The sequence below is a fragment of the Triturus cristatus genome, chromosome 9 (genome assembly GCF_964204655.1).
Source record: "Triturus cristatus chromosome 9, aTriCri1.1, whole genome shotgun sequence".
In the NCBI taxonomy this organism is placed as follows: Eukaryota; Metazoa; Chordata; class Amphibia; order Caudata; family Salamandridae; genus Triturus; species Triturus cristatus.
In genome coordinates this window covers 1,198,074,996-1,198,093,173 of record NC_140592.1, presented here as the reverse complement: position 1 = coordinate 1,198,093,173, position 18,178 = coordinate 1,198,074,996, and positions in this window count along the sequence as shown.

Sequence of the window (18,178 nt, the reverse complement as noted above, 5' to 3'; positions counted from 1 at the left end):
CGGACCGTACCCCCACCAGTGCATGTACGGACCGTACTGACGCCAAAAATACACGTACTGAACCAGGACAAACCATATTTACACAAGGAGAGTCAATTAGAGTTTCCCCACACCACCAAACATGCCCAACAACCCCACAAACATCACATACACTGACCTGCAACTGCCAAACTGCCAAACAGAGGCCCAAAACTCAATCACTCCTCATAACACACCCACACAAATTTCAAACACAGCCACACCCACAAATGGACCAATAAAAATGGACCACACACACAAACCATGAGCCTTTGCAACAGACCCACTGCTGCCAGAGCCCACAGACGACCCACACCACCATACTTGAACCTCACACTTGCATACCTTCACACAACCACCTACACGAACACCCCCTCATCACATTCACACACACACCTCCACTACCACACCCACACACCCACAGCCATCCACACCCACACCCCCACAACCATCCACACCCACACCCCACGCCATGTCCACCACCAAGAATCCAAAGTTCACAAAGGAGGAGCTGGAGATCCTTGTCGACGAAATCCTCAGAGTCGAGCCACAGCTCTTTGGGACATTGGTCAGACAGACCAGCATATCCGAAAAAACGGCCATGTGGCAGAGGATTGTCGATTCTGTGAATGCTGTTGGGACCACCAGAAGGACCAGGCACGAGTGCCAATCCAGGTGGTACGATCTGCTGAGGACGGTCAAGAGGAAGATGACTGACAATCACAACCAGGGGAACATCACTGGAGGAGGGCCGCCCCCCAGACCGGTACAATACCATCCCTGGGAGGAGAAGGTGATGTCCACGCTGGTGGTGGAGGGACTACACGGACTGCCAGGACTCCCAGACCCTGGTGAGTACACAAACAACTCACCTCACATGGGGGGGATGCCATACACAATCAATAATGCATGCCACCCCCCCCAAGCCACCACCGGAAACAACAACACTCCACAAACACACACATGCCACTAGCGCCTCCATGCCCCAAGCATCAATCAGGGCCATGCCAAGTCACAGGCCACACAAAACACCAACACAACACAGGATGTGGTCGATGCTGGGAGTGGGGGCATCAAAACTAACATTGAGCAACTCACAAGCACACAACAATGCCCTCAGCCCATATGGCCCAGGGCACAGCCATACAAACTGTGTGTACCCACACAGTACTGTCTTGCCTGCAAATGGTGGCTGCCATGCAGGATGACATGGGTCTGAAGGCACAATTTGCACATTACAGCAGACAATGAAGATGCATCGCTCTGATAGAGTCTCAGCACACACCGCCACAGCAGCAGCCTACACTCAGACACACTGCCCAATGGGTGCCCGGAGAACAGGGACTAACTCACATGAACAAGCCAATGGCCATTCAAAGACCGGCTAACTGTGTGTGCCCAGGAAGCTGGCCTGAGGTGACAGAGGGTGACAAATAGAGGGAGGGAGAGGGGGAATGAGAGGGAAGGAGACAGAGGGGGACACAGGGAGACAGACAGAGGGAGGGAGTAGGGTGACAGAGGGAGACCGACAGAGGGAGGAGGGTGACAGAGGGAGGGAGGAAGGGAGACACAGGGAGACTAAATCACCCTTGGGTGGTGTGGCCATGTCCACTCGTCAGCCGGTGGACTGTGTGCATGCAGACAAGGTCTGGCAGGGCCTCAAACCCCCCCTACCGTAGATGAAGACCGGTCCATGTGTCAATCTGTGCACGAGTCCATCCGTGCTGCAGGCACAGACCTAACCACACACCCAGTATACCCACCCACTGTGTCGGTAAGAACCCTGTCACAAATGCTTCAGTCACCTACCTGCAACATCAAATTGCCTTGGCAAAACACCATTTGGCCACGTACAGTGCAACACGTAAGGCGCCTCTGCATGGCTCGCTATGCCCGCACACCACACTGCTGACTGTGTACCCAAATAGATGCATCAACTAAGATTGTGTCACACATGCGTAAAGCCCTGACAGCTGTGGCCAAGGGACATACTCATGCACAAGTGCACTGTGAGAGGAATGCAAGACAGATCCAACTACCCAGAGGAAGAGTGCCAAATCAGAAATGCATGAAACATGGATGCCACATGTAACACTGTTAACATTGTCTCTCTCACACACAGGTCAACGTCGACGAACACCCCCCAACACTGGGGGGGAAGTCTCACAGGACCAGGCTCCGCGGGATGAGGACCCCACCGCCAGCGATGACTCTCACCACTCCGTGGATGACCCAGACCAACCTGGCCCCTCTGGTGTCCAACCACCTGCAGCACCTGCGTCAGGTACAACTGTGCCAACCACCACCCCCATTCCTGCCACATCCCAGGAGACGTCCAGGAGCCCTGCCCGCACACGACCACCCAGCCAGTCTGCCCAGGAGGGACACGGTCCTCCGGGCACCCAGGAGGAGGCAGGCCGCAACGCAGATGCCATCCCTCAGGGGTCCCGGAGACCCGATGCGCCCACAACGGCAGGCCAGGTGCACGTGGGCAGGGGTGGCGGGAGTGGAGGACGGCGGAGGCGCGAACCTGACCAGGCAGCTCAGGACCCGGTAGTGTCCCAGGTCAGCAACATCCTGGATACATACCGGCGTGACACCAGGGGCATGGACCAGATTGCGTCCACCCTCAATGACATCAAGGGGACCCTCCAGGAGATGAAGACCCTGCAGGCCCAGCAACATGCCTGTCAACTGCAACACCAAGGAAGGATGGAGGATAGACAGGCTGAACTCGTGGCGGTGCAAACCCAAATGACCGGTGTACTCCATCGGATTGCCGAGAACATGGGCAACCCTCCCTGTGGCACCAGGCGAAGGCCATTACCAGACACAGGGAGGGATCAGGAGGAGGAGGATTCATCCGACGGAGCGTCACAGACATCGTCACGGCCTGCTTCCGAGGGTCCCCGCAGGAAGGTGGGTCGTCCACGAAAAAGACTGTGAGAGTCAGCAGAACATCACCATCTCCCACGTCACCTGGCCTGGCACCTGGCCCTCTGGCCCAATAGCAGCACATGACATTCTCTGCCACATGGACTTGCTGGTCACTGTCTGACCTATGTTGACGAAGACTGTGGCATGGACTCTGACATTTTGCTACGGCAAGGATACCAACTCCCCCAGTGAACTTTGGATTCTACACTCCCGCTGTGCACCTCTTGTCATCCCCACAAACCCGTACCCCACCACAAATAAATTAATCACACTTACAAGATGATGCCGTGATTCTGCATTATTACAATACATGTGTGTGTCGTAAAGTCAAAGCATGCCTGATCTCAGAATTAACTCCAACCATCCAAACCGTGGGGTCGCAGTCTTGCCCAGGACACACATGGGTCCCAATGTATCATCTGATACAGACATGGAGTACCATACTCACCTGTGCTGGGCCCAACCAGCTGAGTGGTTCCCGCACAACTGTGGCTACAGACACATTCAGGGGAGCAACAGTCATGCGCAGAGGTCAGGGATCATGTGGAGTGACCTGGCTTGCCGCTCCCAGGTATGTCTAGACATGTGTCCCTACCATGTCCTGCATGCTTGCGTCAGGCGGATCTTGAGAATGGTGGCTAGGCCAAGGTTGGATGCATGGAGATGCCAGAATGGAGTTTTGGATCACAGTGCCACATGGTTGTGTTGGGGTTGTGGGCTGCATCATGAGTGTGGGCGTGGATCGAGAAGGTCATCCTTCAGCTGGCTGTGAATCATTCCCCCCATCCCGTTTGGACGTTGATGTGGCCTGGTTGCCCGATGCAGTAGCAGAGCTGTGCAGATGCACTCCGGATATGGACAAGTATCATGGGAGTCGTAAGGCACATGTCCGTAGACTGCAGGGTAGGATTCGACACGGATGTTGTAGTTGCCCTGGGGGATGGTCTCTCTTGCCTTGAGGTGGATGGAACTGTGCATCTTGTGCATAATACAGTTCCCACTCCCTGACAAACCGCTAGCATCTTGTCACTCTACACATAGACACATATGCACCACCTCTGAAAACTATGCCAGACATGCCGCACGCACAGTGGCAACAGGCCACCATTGACAGGGAAGAGGCACCTTGGAGACAGAGGGACAAATTTATTAGTCATGTGTGTTGGAATGACAATGATACTCTGTCAACACATACACAGGTCATGTGGATGAACATGTGGGAGCAACACTGGCACCCCCCATTGCAACACAGATGCTGGTATTCCATTGAACTGGCACACAAGTGACGGATAACAGCTAAACACCCCCTGCTGCCACGGAGAGGCTGCTATACACCATTGAGGCCCTGATGGGGCAATCACACACCATGTCAACCCGGTGCAACCTGTATGTTTCCGAGGTCAGTGTTACACACATTGATGGCCTCATCACAATCCCCAATCCCCTGACACATGACAGTCACCAAGTCTGACCATGGCTCCAGGTGAAGCCTGCCCCATGTCATGTTCCCCATGTAGGATCCACATGTATGCAAATTGACCACACATGACCTGGAGAAGTGCACACAGACTACAAACAATTCACACACCCAAAACGCCGTGAGGCATCCCTTACCCTAAGGAGATTTCCAAACTTGCCTGTGCATGTGACGCAGAATCAGCACATGTTGCTGTGTTCATGAGGAGTAGCAGGAGCACAACAATGCCACCAGCAGACAGCATGCCCATGGACCTGTGGAAGAGAGACACACAAGGAGTCAGCCCAAAGGAGCACATCCGCAAGCATGTACTCAACACGTATCATGTTGTCAACATGACAGGTGACAATGATGACCCTCGGACAACATCCTTCCATTGCGCCATCACTCGAGTGACACTTCAATACACACCACTGACTCACTTGGCAGACATGCAGATGGACACACACATTGCAACACATGCCACACACGGCCCAATGCGTGCACACTCAGACACTGGAACTCACCACTAAGCAAAGAAGTTGCGTATGAGCCGACTCCGCATGTCCTCTGCAGCCTCCTCCTCCTCCACATCACTTGCCCCGTCACCAAGGCCTTCATCCTCCACGGGTGGATGGTCCTGGTCATCTTGATCCAGTATGAGTGGAACAGCTTCCTCCACTGCCATGTTGTGCAGCATGCAGCAGACAATGATGATCTTGCACACCTTCACCGGGGCATATGGGAGTGCTCCGCCGGTCTTGTGGAGGCACCGGAATCGGCTCTTCAGAAGTCCAAACGTCCTCTCAATGACTCTCCTGGTCCGCCCATGGGCGTTGTTGTAGCGGTGCTCGGCAGCCGTGCTGGGGTTGCGGACAGGCGTCATCAGCCATGGCATGTTGGGATAGCCAGCATCCCCTACAAGGAAACATCATGGACAGAAGTGTGTCAGCACAGGCAGTGAGATTGGAAGATGACGCCAAACACTGAACTGCCAGAGTCTACCCACCAACAATACATGCTCGCTCGTTCCGCAGCTGCAGCATCATTTCAGGCAGCCTGCTACGCCTCATGATGAAGGCATCGTGTGCTGATCCTGGAAAGCGAACACAGACATGTGAAATCACCATGTTGGACAGACACACCACAAGGGCATTAATGGAGTGATAATGTTTGCGATTCCTATACACCACCTCCTGTGCCTGTGGTGGTACCAACGCAACATGTGTCCCATCTATGGACCCAATGACATGGGGCATCCCTCCCAGGGCATAGAACTCACGCTTGACATCTGTCAACTGCTCACGAATTGGGAATTTAATGTACTCATCCAGGTGAACCAACATGGCCTCTAAGAAATCATGCAGAACACGGCTGAACATCGTCTGGGACATGCCCCCGACATCAGCAATGGTATGTTGGAACGTACCCGTGGCAAGGAAATGTAGGGCTGCCATCACCTTCAACTTGGGTGTCAGTGCACTGGGATACCTGTGGCGCGGGAGGAGTTGTGCTTCCAGCCGGCCAGTCAACTCATCAATCAACCGTTGGCTGAATCTGTAGCGGCGTATACAGTCCCGTTCATGCAGGGCAGCCATGTCTGGCATACGTCGAGGGAGAGGCGGAGCCCTGCAGTGAAATGGAAGGAACACCGAAGAGTGAGCACTGTACAACGACATTGTCAATGCACTGAGCACATGTTACACAGCCAATACACATATGCCACATTCTGAGTCAGGTCTGTGCCACATTTCCTGGACACATACGCCAGTCAGGTGACACTCCTACCAAGGGACAGCCCCTAACGGAGTGGGGCAAGCTCACGATGACATGGCATGAGACTAGCTGTGGGCCAGTGTAAGTGAACATGCACACGCATCACAGGATTCACAGACATCCACACATGTGCAGAAGTAGTATGCGTATGGTACAGACAGGTTGGTGGATGCGATATGCACTGGTCACATGTCATAGGAATAGGACAGGCCACACACATTGCCTTGGAAGAGTACATGTCGAGACAGAACATACATAGAGAGCATGTGGATATGTACTTGTGTTGATACTCCGTGTAGTTGCATACATACACACCTCATGGCAAATCACATATGTGGGCTGGTGTGCGGAACAGTGTGCCATGGCCATCTACACACAGACACATGTTGGCAGCAGCAACTGCTGATGCATTGGACCACACACCTTCAGCAAAATCATGGAAACACATGCCACACACATGACATGGTTGCAGCGTGCAACGCAGCCATACACATGTCATGTGTAGGCCTGGGCAAAAATTTCGTTCCGTTCGCGGAAATTGCGATAATTTGACATTTTTGCGTTCCGCGGAGAGCGCGAAAATGTCAAAAATTCCGGTTTCCGCAGCTTGGCGATAATTTGTTTCTTGCTCGCGCTGTAAAATGATACATTCTCGCGCGCGCGCGATCGCCTTACCTGAATCCCTGCGTTCGCCGACGAGTTTTCTTGATCCGGTCGCGTTCTCCATGAGATGTTGTATTGTTTTTAGCCATTTGCGCTGTCTCGCGACAGTTCGCGCCCGCAGTGACGTCATGCGTCGCGCGATCACGTCTTTCTTCTCGCGATCATGCACCGCGAGAACAACTCAAAACAAGATGGCCGCGCCCGCAAGCAACCACATGGGTAAGTTGGCGACCCGCAACCATGCAGAAAATCTCGCGAACATGCCGGAAAAAAACTTCCGCATCTTCGCGATATTTCTGCTTGTTTGCGATAATTTTAAACATTCTCGCGATAATTTGCGAAGGTTAATTCCGCAAATTCCGCCCACCCCTAGTCATGTGTAATATTCCGTGTACCTGGCATCAGGGGACAGGTGCGGGTGTCTGTGACTGGGACATGCAAGTGACTCATGGCTCCACTAGTGTGTACGACATGCACACATGTCAAAGGAGTGCAGGGGATGTGTGGTACAATGCGCACCATCACACACGACATGTGTACACAGCTCATCGTACATGTGCTTTGCCCACACCTCAGGGGTAAAGTGCCACATCACATCCTGACACACCTGTGTCACACACATGTGGTATTGCACAGACAATGCATTGGTGTCCACCCTTGGCAAAATCTGACCGCTCCATTCCTGTCTGTGTGCCGCCTGTCACCACTGACAGGTGTGAAACGCACCGTACATACGCTCTGAGTGCGTGTATAGGGTCCCTGGGCCAATATTGCCGCTGGCGTATGCGTACGCCACAGTAGTACGAACTGTACACGCGCTTGTACGGTCCGGATCACAATATGGGTGCTGGCGTATGCGTACGCGACAGTAGTACGGACTGTACACGCGCTTGTACGGTCCGGATCACAATATGGGCGCTGGCGTATGCGTACGCCACAGTAGTACGGACTGTACAAGCGCTTGTACGGTCCGGATCACAATATGGGCGCTGGCGTATGCGTACGCCACAGTAGTACGGACTGTACACGCGCTTGTACGGTCCGGATCACAATATGGGCGCTGGCGTATGCGTACGCCACAGTAGTACGGACCGTACAAGCGCTTGTACAGTCCGTACTACTGTGGCGTACGCATACGCCCGCACCCATATTGTGATCCGGACCGTACAAGCGCGTGTACAGTCCGTACTACAGTGGCGTACGCATACGCCAGCGCCCATATTGTGATCCGGACCGTACAAGCGCTTGTACAGTCCGTACTACTGTGGCGTACGCATACGCCAGCGCCCATATTGTGATCCGGACCGTACAAGCGCGTGTACAGTCCGTACTACTGTGGCGTACGCATACGCCAGCGCCCATATTGTGATCCGGACCGTACAAGCGCGTGTACGGTCCGTATCACTGCTTGTGGGGTGCCCTAGGGCGTGGAACGCACCGTACCTGTGTGTATATGTATGAAAACACATAGGGGACACATGAGGGACAAGTATAAGGGCCTAAATGCATGATGGTTGCCATGGAGACTGAGTTAGATTTTTGAATTTGAGCACCAGGTGCCCAGCAGAAGTCAGTTTGAAAGAATCTACATTGTTGCAATGTGGATGTTGACTTGACATCATCATCAAAACTGAAACCATGCAAAGCCACACACTGGGGTAGGTTTGAAGGGATTGGATGAAACGTAGGATGCAAATGTGACTGACCAATCAATCTGTACTCCTATACATGAACAGGCCAGCCAGGCATATATAAGGCAGCCAGGTCCCATGAGAGAGCACTTGCCTGCACATCCATTCATCCATGACCACTGCTGCTGATAGTGATTCCTCTGGCACCATGTCCAGGACTGTGGAGAGGTCACAGCCATTCACCCAGGAGGAGAACCTTGCCCTGATAGATGTGATCCTCCCACAGTTCCAGAGCCTGTATGGTCGACCAGGGGTTCAGGTGAGTGCAGACTCCACTAGCTTAGACTGTGCCCCTTTTGTGTGCCAGTGACTTCTGGCATTGTGTCCATGTGTGACAGACATGCACTGTTGTTTGGAGTGGGTCCCAGGGTGTGGAAGGCCTCATGTCACCCATGCAGAGCATGCTGTGTTTCCTGTGTGCACTCCTCACTTGCATAGTGCCTACTGTGACAATGAATGCAAGGTGCATGCCACATTCGGCCTGCATACTCCTCCTGGGGATGTTGTTTCCACAGTCCTGATGTGATCCTGTGTTCCCCCCAGTGTGACAGGTGTCAGTACCCATGGATGTGTGTTTGTTCAGTGTACCTGTGCTGTGAGTGTCCAAAGGCCGTGTTCGTCCCCTGCACATTGGTGTGTGTGTAAGTCCCCTGTCATGTGGGTGAGTGCATATGGGGAGTGTTGCACACAAGCAGCATGAGGGATGGATATAGCCTGGCCATCCGATGTGAGCAGGGAGCAGTGCTGTGTGCATGCCGTGCTGAGCCAGCCCCACACCTGTGACACCCCCGTCTACTGGCACATGGGCAGAGTGAGGTGTGTACCCGCAGTTGGCAATGCCATGTGATTGTCCTGTACCTGTGTGTGTCTGTGTACTCTGCTGAGGTAGCATCAGTGTGCTGGGGCAGGTGACTGCTGTGAGGTGCTGTACATAATCCTGGTGTAGCCTGTGAGGCACAGTGTGATCCCTGGTCAGTGAGTGTGTGGTACCCCTCATGCCACCCGTGTACTTTCAATGGCACGTAGTGCATTTGGCCTTCCACAGTGGATAATGTCCCTATGACAAAGGTGCAATTAGTTGCATGCATACCATGGCCTGTACATAAAGAGGATTGTTCTATATGTGTGTCTCAGTGTCTTTGCTCATGTGGATTAATGTATTCTCACTTTTGCATCCTCACAGGTAGGCGCCATTGCCAAGGGGGAGATCTGGAGGGAAGCCGTCAGTGCCGTGAGGGGTACAGAGGGTCGGAGGCGGAGCCTGTCTCAGGTGAGGAAACGCTGGCAGGACATCCGGTGCTGGACGAGGAGGATTGCACGGGCCCTGCTGGGGGACTCACCTGTGAGCCGTAAGAACCGTGGGTGCCGTCGTCTGACCCACATCCAGAAGCGTGTGCTGGCGGTGGTCTTCCCCGATATGGACAGGCGCCTACAGGAGAAGCAGCAGCAGGAAGGGGGTAGGTACATGTGTGTCAGTTGTGTGTCCCCAGCCAATGTAAGTGTGCAGTTGCATGGATACACTGCCAGGGTTTGATTGTGCAGTGCGTCAACTTCTCCACAAAGTAGCACAGTGCTGTTCTCACTCCCTCCCTTCCCCTCCTTGCCATGTGTTCCCTGGTCTGTCTGTAGCCACTCTTGCACAAGGTTATTTAGGCAGGCAGTTCATGCAGGTGCCCAATGCTATCAGCATCATGTGTGGGGGTGATGTGCCACAGGTATGGGGACCTTGCGTGTGCCATGGCCAATTTCAGTCATTGTGCTGTCCATGTCACTTGGCACTGATTGTGAATCACGACATAGGGGTGTGTCTCCAAAATGTACAGCCTTCCAGCATGCATGTCCAATTGTGTGCCCTCTGACATGATGTGCCTGAGTGGGAGGCCTGCTAAGTGCAGGGACGGTTGCTTAATTTGCAGTCATGTCCATCCTGGACCATGGAGGAGTGTGGGCACTACTGTGCCCTGGGGCACCTCTTCCTAGGTATCATGTGCGTCATCCAACAATATGGCCATTCACTGTGTCTTCGCCATGGGTTGGGTAGGGTGGCATTGTACCCTGGGCTCAACTGTTAGGACCTACAGGTTGCTACATGTGTCCACTGTACAGGGGGACCCATTTTGCTTGTGCATACTCACAGTGGGCATTACCTGTGTGTGTTGTTGAGACAATCTGATGATGTTTGCCTGTCAATGATGTGTGGACATGCGCACCAGGGGCTGTGTGTGTACAGTCATGAATTAGTGGAGGCCATGTGTTTTCATCCCAGAGTAAGAGGTGTACATACTTTCTCCGTCTCAATGAGATTGTCTCAGGTGTGGGTGGTTTGTGCGTACAAGGCCTACATGTCAGAAGCTTCATCCTCCTTGCTGGGTTTAGCCTGTGTGTGATGTTTGACTGGACATACGCTCAAGGTGCAGTGACCCAGTCATGTTTGGCCTGGTTTCATGTATTGCCTTTGCAGCATGTGGCAAGAGTAAATGGATATGATTCATGCTCATCCCTTTTTGACGACGCAGTGTGGTGCAGGTGCTGTGCACATTTGTCCCCAGAGGCTGGCTCCTCTGTAAAATTTTAGGTGCAGTGATTTGCTGTTGTGTCATGCTCTCCATTGTGTGTCAGTGGCATGGTGGGTCGACAAACTGTGTGTTCCATGGCCTACATGTGTACATTGTTTTGTAGGTGTTACTCCTGTTGCTTTTCAGGCTATGCAATGTGACCTATGTATATTTGACTCATGTGACATATGTGTACAGGTGTCTGATTATCTCCTGTCTCTTCACCTTGCCCACAGCATCGCCGGGGGACACGGAAGGAGACACTAGCACGGACCGGGAGGAGGGATTGAGCACCAGTGCCAGCAGTGCTGTCCTGTCTGGCACATGGAGTGGCACGGAGGCCGAAGGGAGTGAGGCAGAGGACCTGTCGACTGCCAACACAGACTATGACGCAGACGGGTCCGAGGCTGAGCTCCAAGAGGTGGCGGAGTCTGCCCCCCAGCTGATGGCAGCCCTCCACATCCCCCCGCCACCTCAGTTTCCATCACCGGCCTCCCACCTGCTCGTGGCCCTTCCCTCCGTGCTCGGTCCCCACATGTCTCCTTCCTGCCAGGCACCGCACCCCCTGCCCCTGTCACCACTGCTGCGGTGAGTGCGGAGTCTGTGGACATCCTGAGGCAGTTGCAGGTTGGTCAGACTGCGATGCTAAATGTCCTCCATGCCCACACCCAGGTGCTGACCCAGATGGAGGCATACATGGAGGGCATGTCGGCTGCGCAGTCTGACCAACGGCAGTTGCTGAGGTCCATAGACTCCACACTGACTGCAGCACTGGATCTCCTGCAGCGCTGCCTACCCCCCCTACCCCTGCACCATCCACAATTCCCACTCCCGTGCCTGTCCCACGCACATCCAGACGTCAGCGTGCACGCACCCCAACAGACACAGGCACCACACCACCAGGGAAGTCGAAGCGCACACCTCCTGTCACGCACACACAGGGTGAGGGAGGTACACCCACTGGGTCAGGGGGGAAACGTGGAACACGCAGCCACAGTGGGAGTCCGCAGTCCACACAACCCACTCCCTCCAAATCCACCCCCCTTAGCTCTCCTGGCCAACAGTCGGTGACAGCATAATCCACTGCGAGTGTGCCCCCCAGCCCCAGGATGACACCACCCCGCAAGCGGTGGAGGCGGGACCCGGCCAGGGGAGTTGAGTCCCCCACCCTGTCCACACCCTCCCCCAGTGGCGCTGCGACCCATCCCTCTGCCCCCCCCCTCCTTGGGGCCTGTGGTTCGATTGGGTGCGGGGGAGTCGCTGGGGGAACTTGCCGACGTGTGCAGCGCCATTCTGTCCTCCACCTTTGGCGCTGGCACCCCCCCTGTGGCAGAATCATCCCTCCCTGCACCCACAACACCTTCCCTTTCCCCTCCTGTCCCTGCGGTGCCTGTTTCCACCCTCCCCCCTGATGCCCCCTCTTCTGTGGATGAAATGGACTTGTGAACTGTGCAGGCAAGCTAGGGGACACACGTCCCGATGTGTACCCCCCCCCCGGACTTTGCTGCTGGCCTGGCCCATGGCCCTTGTACATAGTGGACATTTTCTCAGAGATATTTTCCTGCTGAATAAAGCATTTTCTTTTGGTTTTGCACACTGATGCTTTCCTGGACTTGCTGTTGGTGCTGGTGCTCCCTGAGTTGGGGTGGTGATAATGTGTTAGGGGTCTGTGAAATGTTGGAGTGTGCTGCTCATGGGGTGTACCCTGCCATCTGCGTGCCATCACAAAGGTCTCTGCCAATGGTATTTGGTCATGTTTGCTCTCACTGTATGGTGACATTGTCCCAAGGTGTGTTCCATCCTCTGTGGAGCAGGCCATTTTCCCTGCAGGGTGTCTCCCAAATGCTGTGCTGTGCTGTGTCTACATTTCCTGGATGTATGAGGGTTGCCGTTCAATATAGCCATGCTGGCTCAGCGATGGCTCCGCCTGCATCTGGGGTATCACCCTTGTTGGTCACTGAACTTGTTGATGGGGTATATTGTCCTATGTCTGGGCACTGCTGGGAGGACTCTGCACCCACCCCTCCTGTGTCTGGGCACTGCTGGGAGGACTCTGCACACACCCCTCCTGTCTCTGGGCACTGCTGGGAGGACTCTGCACCCACCCCTCCTGTGTCTGGGCACTGCTGGGAGGACTCTGCCCACACCCCTCCTGTCTCTGGGCACTGCTGGGAGGACTCTGCACCCACCCCTCCTATGTCTGGGCACTGCTGGGGGTGTTTGGCACACACCATTCTTATTGCAGGTTCGGTGCGTACATACACGGGTGGGGGTTCGGTGCGTACATACACGGGTGGTGGTTCGGTGTGTACATACACGGGTGGGGGTTCGGGGCGTACATACACGGGTGGGGGTTCGGGGCGTACATACACTGCTGGGGTGGGGGTTCGGGGTGTGCATACACGGGTGGGGGTTCGGGCGTACATACACTGCTGGGGTGGGGGTTCGGGGTGTACATACACGGGTGGGGGTTCGGTGCGTACATACACGGCTGGGGGGGATTCGGTGCGTACATACACTGCTGGGGTGGGGGTTCGGGGCGTACATACACGGGTGGTGGTTCGGTGCGTACATACAGGGGTGGGGGTTCGGGGCATACATACACTGCTGGGGTGGGGGTTCGAGGCGTACATACACGGGTGGGGGTTCGGGGCGTACATACACGGGTGGGGGTTCGGGGCGTACATACACTGCTGGGGTGGGGGTTCGGGGCGTACATACACGGGTGGGGGTTCGGGGCGTACATACACGGGTGGGGGTTCGGGCGTACATACACTGCTGGGGTGGGGGTTCGGGGCGTACATACACGGGTGGGGGTTCGGGGCGTACATACACGGGTGGGGGTTCGGTGCGTACATACACGGCTGGGGGGGGATTCGGTGCGTACATACACTGCTGGGGTGGGGGTTCGGGGCGTACATACACGGGTGGTGGTTCGGTGCGTACATACACGGGTGGGGGTTCGGGGCGTACATACACTGCTGGGGTGGGGGTTCAGGGCGTACATACACGGGTGGGGGTTCGGGGCGTACATACACGGGTGGGGGTTCGGGGCGTACATACACTGCTGGGGTGGGGGTTCGGGGCGTACATAAACGGGTGGGGGTTCGGGGCGTACATACACGGGTGGGGGTTCGGGGCGTACATACACTGCTGGGGTGGGGGTTCGGGGCGTACATACACGGGTGGGGGTTCGGGGCGTACATACACTGCTGGGGTGGGGGTTCGGGGCGTACATACACGGGTGGGGGTTCGGGCGTACATACATGGGTGGGGGTTCGGGGCGTACATACACTGCTGGGGTGGGGGTTCGGGGCGTACATACACGGGTGGGGGTTCGGGGCGTACATACACTGCTGGGGTGGGGGTTCGGGGCGTACATACACGGGTGGGGGTTCGGGGCGTACATACACGGGTGGGGGTTCGGGGCGTACATACACTGCTGGGGTGGGGGTTCGGGGCGTACATACACGGGTGGGGGTTCGGGGCGTACATACACTGCTGGGGTGGGGGTTCGGGGCGTACATACATGGGTGGGGGTTCGGGGCGTACATACACGGGTGGGGGTTCGGGGCGTACATACACTGCTGGGGTGGGGGTTCGGGGCGTACATACACGGGTGGGGGTTCGGGGCGTACATACACGGGTGGTGGTTTGGTGCGTACATACACGGGTGGGGGTTCGGGGCATACATACACGGGTGGGGGTACGGGCCGTACTTCCACGGGTGGGGGTACGGTCCGTACATACCCCTACCCACGCTCTGCGTGCCTGGGTACGGGCCGTACCCATGCCTTTGGTGGGTGGGTACGGTGCGTCCCCCCATTGTTGCGGTGCCGTGGGGTCCGCACCGTACACAGGCCTTGGGGGCGTGGCTACGGGTCGTACCACGCGTACCCCTACATGACCCCAGCAATGCTGGTACGAGCCGTACCAAGGCCTTTCTGACGTGGGTACGGGCCGTACCGCCATTGTTGGAGTGACGTAGGGGGACGCGTGGTACATTCCGTACCCACGCTCTTGCGGCCTGGGTAGGGTACGTACCGGTTCGCGTGACCATCCACTTCCGTTGTGGCGGACGCTTGCGTTGCTGGCCTCGCCCCCACCCCCTGGAAGTGACCAGGCCCTGATGGTCAGGTATGTCCAGGCCATGTGTGATTTGGTACCATGTGTTGGTGTTGTGTGTCCTGTCCCTGCCCCCCCCTTTGCCCCTGGTTGTTGTGCTGACCTTCTGCGGCGTCTGCGTCGGTTCCTGTACGCCAGGTGGACTGCTAGGAGGGCAGGGATGGCACGTAGGTTCGGGTCCATGTCTGTTCGTCGCGTCCAGCTGCTCCTTGCGTGTGTCGTCCTGATTTCCCGGCAGTTTTTGGCAGCCGGTAAATATTTTCCGTGCGGGATGACGTCGGTTCGATTCGTACTTCCTGGTTCGTGAAACGTAGGCTGGATGCGTACCGACGTCAGGTCGGCGCCTTTCAGGATCGGAATTGTGTTTAGTTTCTGTTCGGTCGGTGTTTTGTTCGATTCGTACGGAAATGGTGTTTCCGTGCGAATCGTACTTGCATTTTCGGATGGATTTGGCACCGGGTACGAGTCGGACGGAGATAGGGCTCCGTCCGACGGTTCGTACCCGGTTTTTACCGGATCGGAATTGGCACCATACTGTCTAAAAACATATATAGTTACTCATATATATACAATTGAGACATCAATTCACTAATCAACACACCTGTACACACAGCCAGCTACCCATACAGCCCTTCCGATATGCACTTTTGAATCTATACAACCAGTAAATCAGCCATTCAGACATGTATGCACAGAGTCAGACACCCCTCACCCACCCACATAGACACTCAGACACCCATACTGATACTCATACAATCAATCAATAACCCATATAGACACTGATGTAGCTACTCACCAACCCATGCACCTGCTTACACACCAACTGAGAGACTAATATAGACATTCAGTTTAGTCACTAACCCATGCATTCAGTAACATATGTTCAATCAGTCATGCATCTACTAAATAATCCATTCAGGCACTTCTACATCCACTCATTCTTCAATAGACCTTGGCATAGATATATATGAAAAATATTTAAACTGTACAGAAACACACATTCACTGGATGATGTCATCAGTGATGTCATCAGTGATGTCATTTGAGATGTCATCAGTGATGTCATGAGTGATGTCACTGACCATGTCATGAGTGATGTAATATGTGACGTCATCACCAGTGAATTGCGGGCACGTGAGTTATAGTTAGCTCAACTAACTATAACGGGCAAATTTCTCTGGTTTTATATGAGTCAAATGTCCAAGTAACTATAACGTCCCTCAAACCTATGGTTTTTTTCAGTGAATTTCTAAGGTTTTTTAAATGCTAATTTCTAACTATAACGTGCCTGAAACATATGTTTTTTTCAGTGAATATATATATATATATATATATATATATATATATATATATATATCTCTTCAGGGTACCTACATGTGGGTTACCCATATGCCCTTTTCTTTACAATATTTTTGGTTGTGATATTACGGCCACAATAGTTTAGCACCACAATACTTAAAACTTGATATAACAGTTGTATACCTGCTTGAACTATTCTGTCTAGTTTTTGCCATTGTTCTTGGACCACTCTACATCATAGCACTTTGGACCACATGCATCAAGCAAAATACCAGTCGCAAACGGTCCAATTCGCAGAATCGGCCCCTTTGCGACTGATATTATGTCATTTGGGATGCATCAACCCAAAAGCCATTAGCAAAATAGATAATCGCAAATTTAACAATTACCTATTTTGTTAATGCAGTTAGGGAATCGCAAATTGTGATTCCCTAAATGCGATGCATTATGCATTTGCAAATTGCGTTTTCGCAATTTGGAATCGCAAATTACCATCAACTTCAAGTTGATGATAATTTGCAATTCCTTTGAAAAATGCAAAAAAAAGCATTTTTCAAAGTGCATTGTGGTGCATATACATGCCCTTACGGCATGTGTGTGCACCACATGTGCATTCTTACATTTTTGGGGTGTATCAGGGTGGCCTTTTGGCCCCCTTGCATCATTGAAATTGCATGCGCAATTTGCGAGTACCTATTTGGTACTCGCAAATTGTGAATGCAATCCCATTCATTCCTGCAGGCCCATAGAAATGAATGGGAAGCCATTCCTTAATAGCGAATCGCAATTTGCGATTCGCTATTAAGGAATATGTAGGAATCACAATTTGTTTTGCAAAACCTCCATGCATAGGTAATTGCGACTCCTTAATAGCGATTCCTTAATAATCGCTATTAAGGACTCGTAATTCCTACCTTTGGTGCATGTGCCCCTTTATTTTTTAAGAATCCTAAATATTCCGGATGATAGAATGATTACAATAACATGAGCTTTCAAAACCTCATCAAGTGAAAACATTCTTTTCAAAACATAATGATTATGCACCCAAGTCCCTCTTTTATGATGTTGTTTTTGATGGGACCATGCCTCCTAAAAAATATACCTTTGACCATGCATCTGACAATAGCTACCACCATGGCAGGAACCACGGGCCATATGTAGGTACAACGTGTTTTGCGATTCTCTAATTGCAATTTTTAGGGAATCGCAATTAGAGAATTGCAAAACGGAATGTAGGTAGGATTAGCAAAATATTTTGCGATTCCCATCTATTCCTTATTTGCGAATCCCAAATTGAGATTCGCTAATAAGGAATACCTTGCCATTCATTCCTATGGGCTAGAAGGCCCATAGGAATGAATAGGAAGACATTCTCAATTTGCGATTCTCAATTAGAGAATCGCAAATTGAGAATGCAATTTCAAGGTTGCAAGGGTGTCAATAGGACACGCTTTTGCACCCCTGAAATAAACATGTGTGCACATGTGGCGCACATACATGCGCTAAGGGCATGTATGTGCGCCACATGGCACTTTGAAAAATGCAAAAAAGTGCATTTTTCAAGGAAATCGCAAATTACCACCAACCTGAGGTTGGTGGTAATATGCGATTCCTTAAGCCAAAATTGCACAACTTGGGTGCTTCCTACATTGCATTTA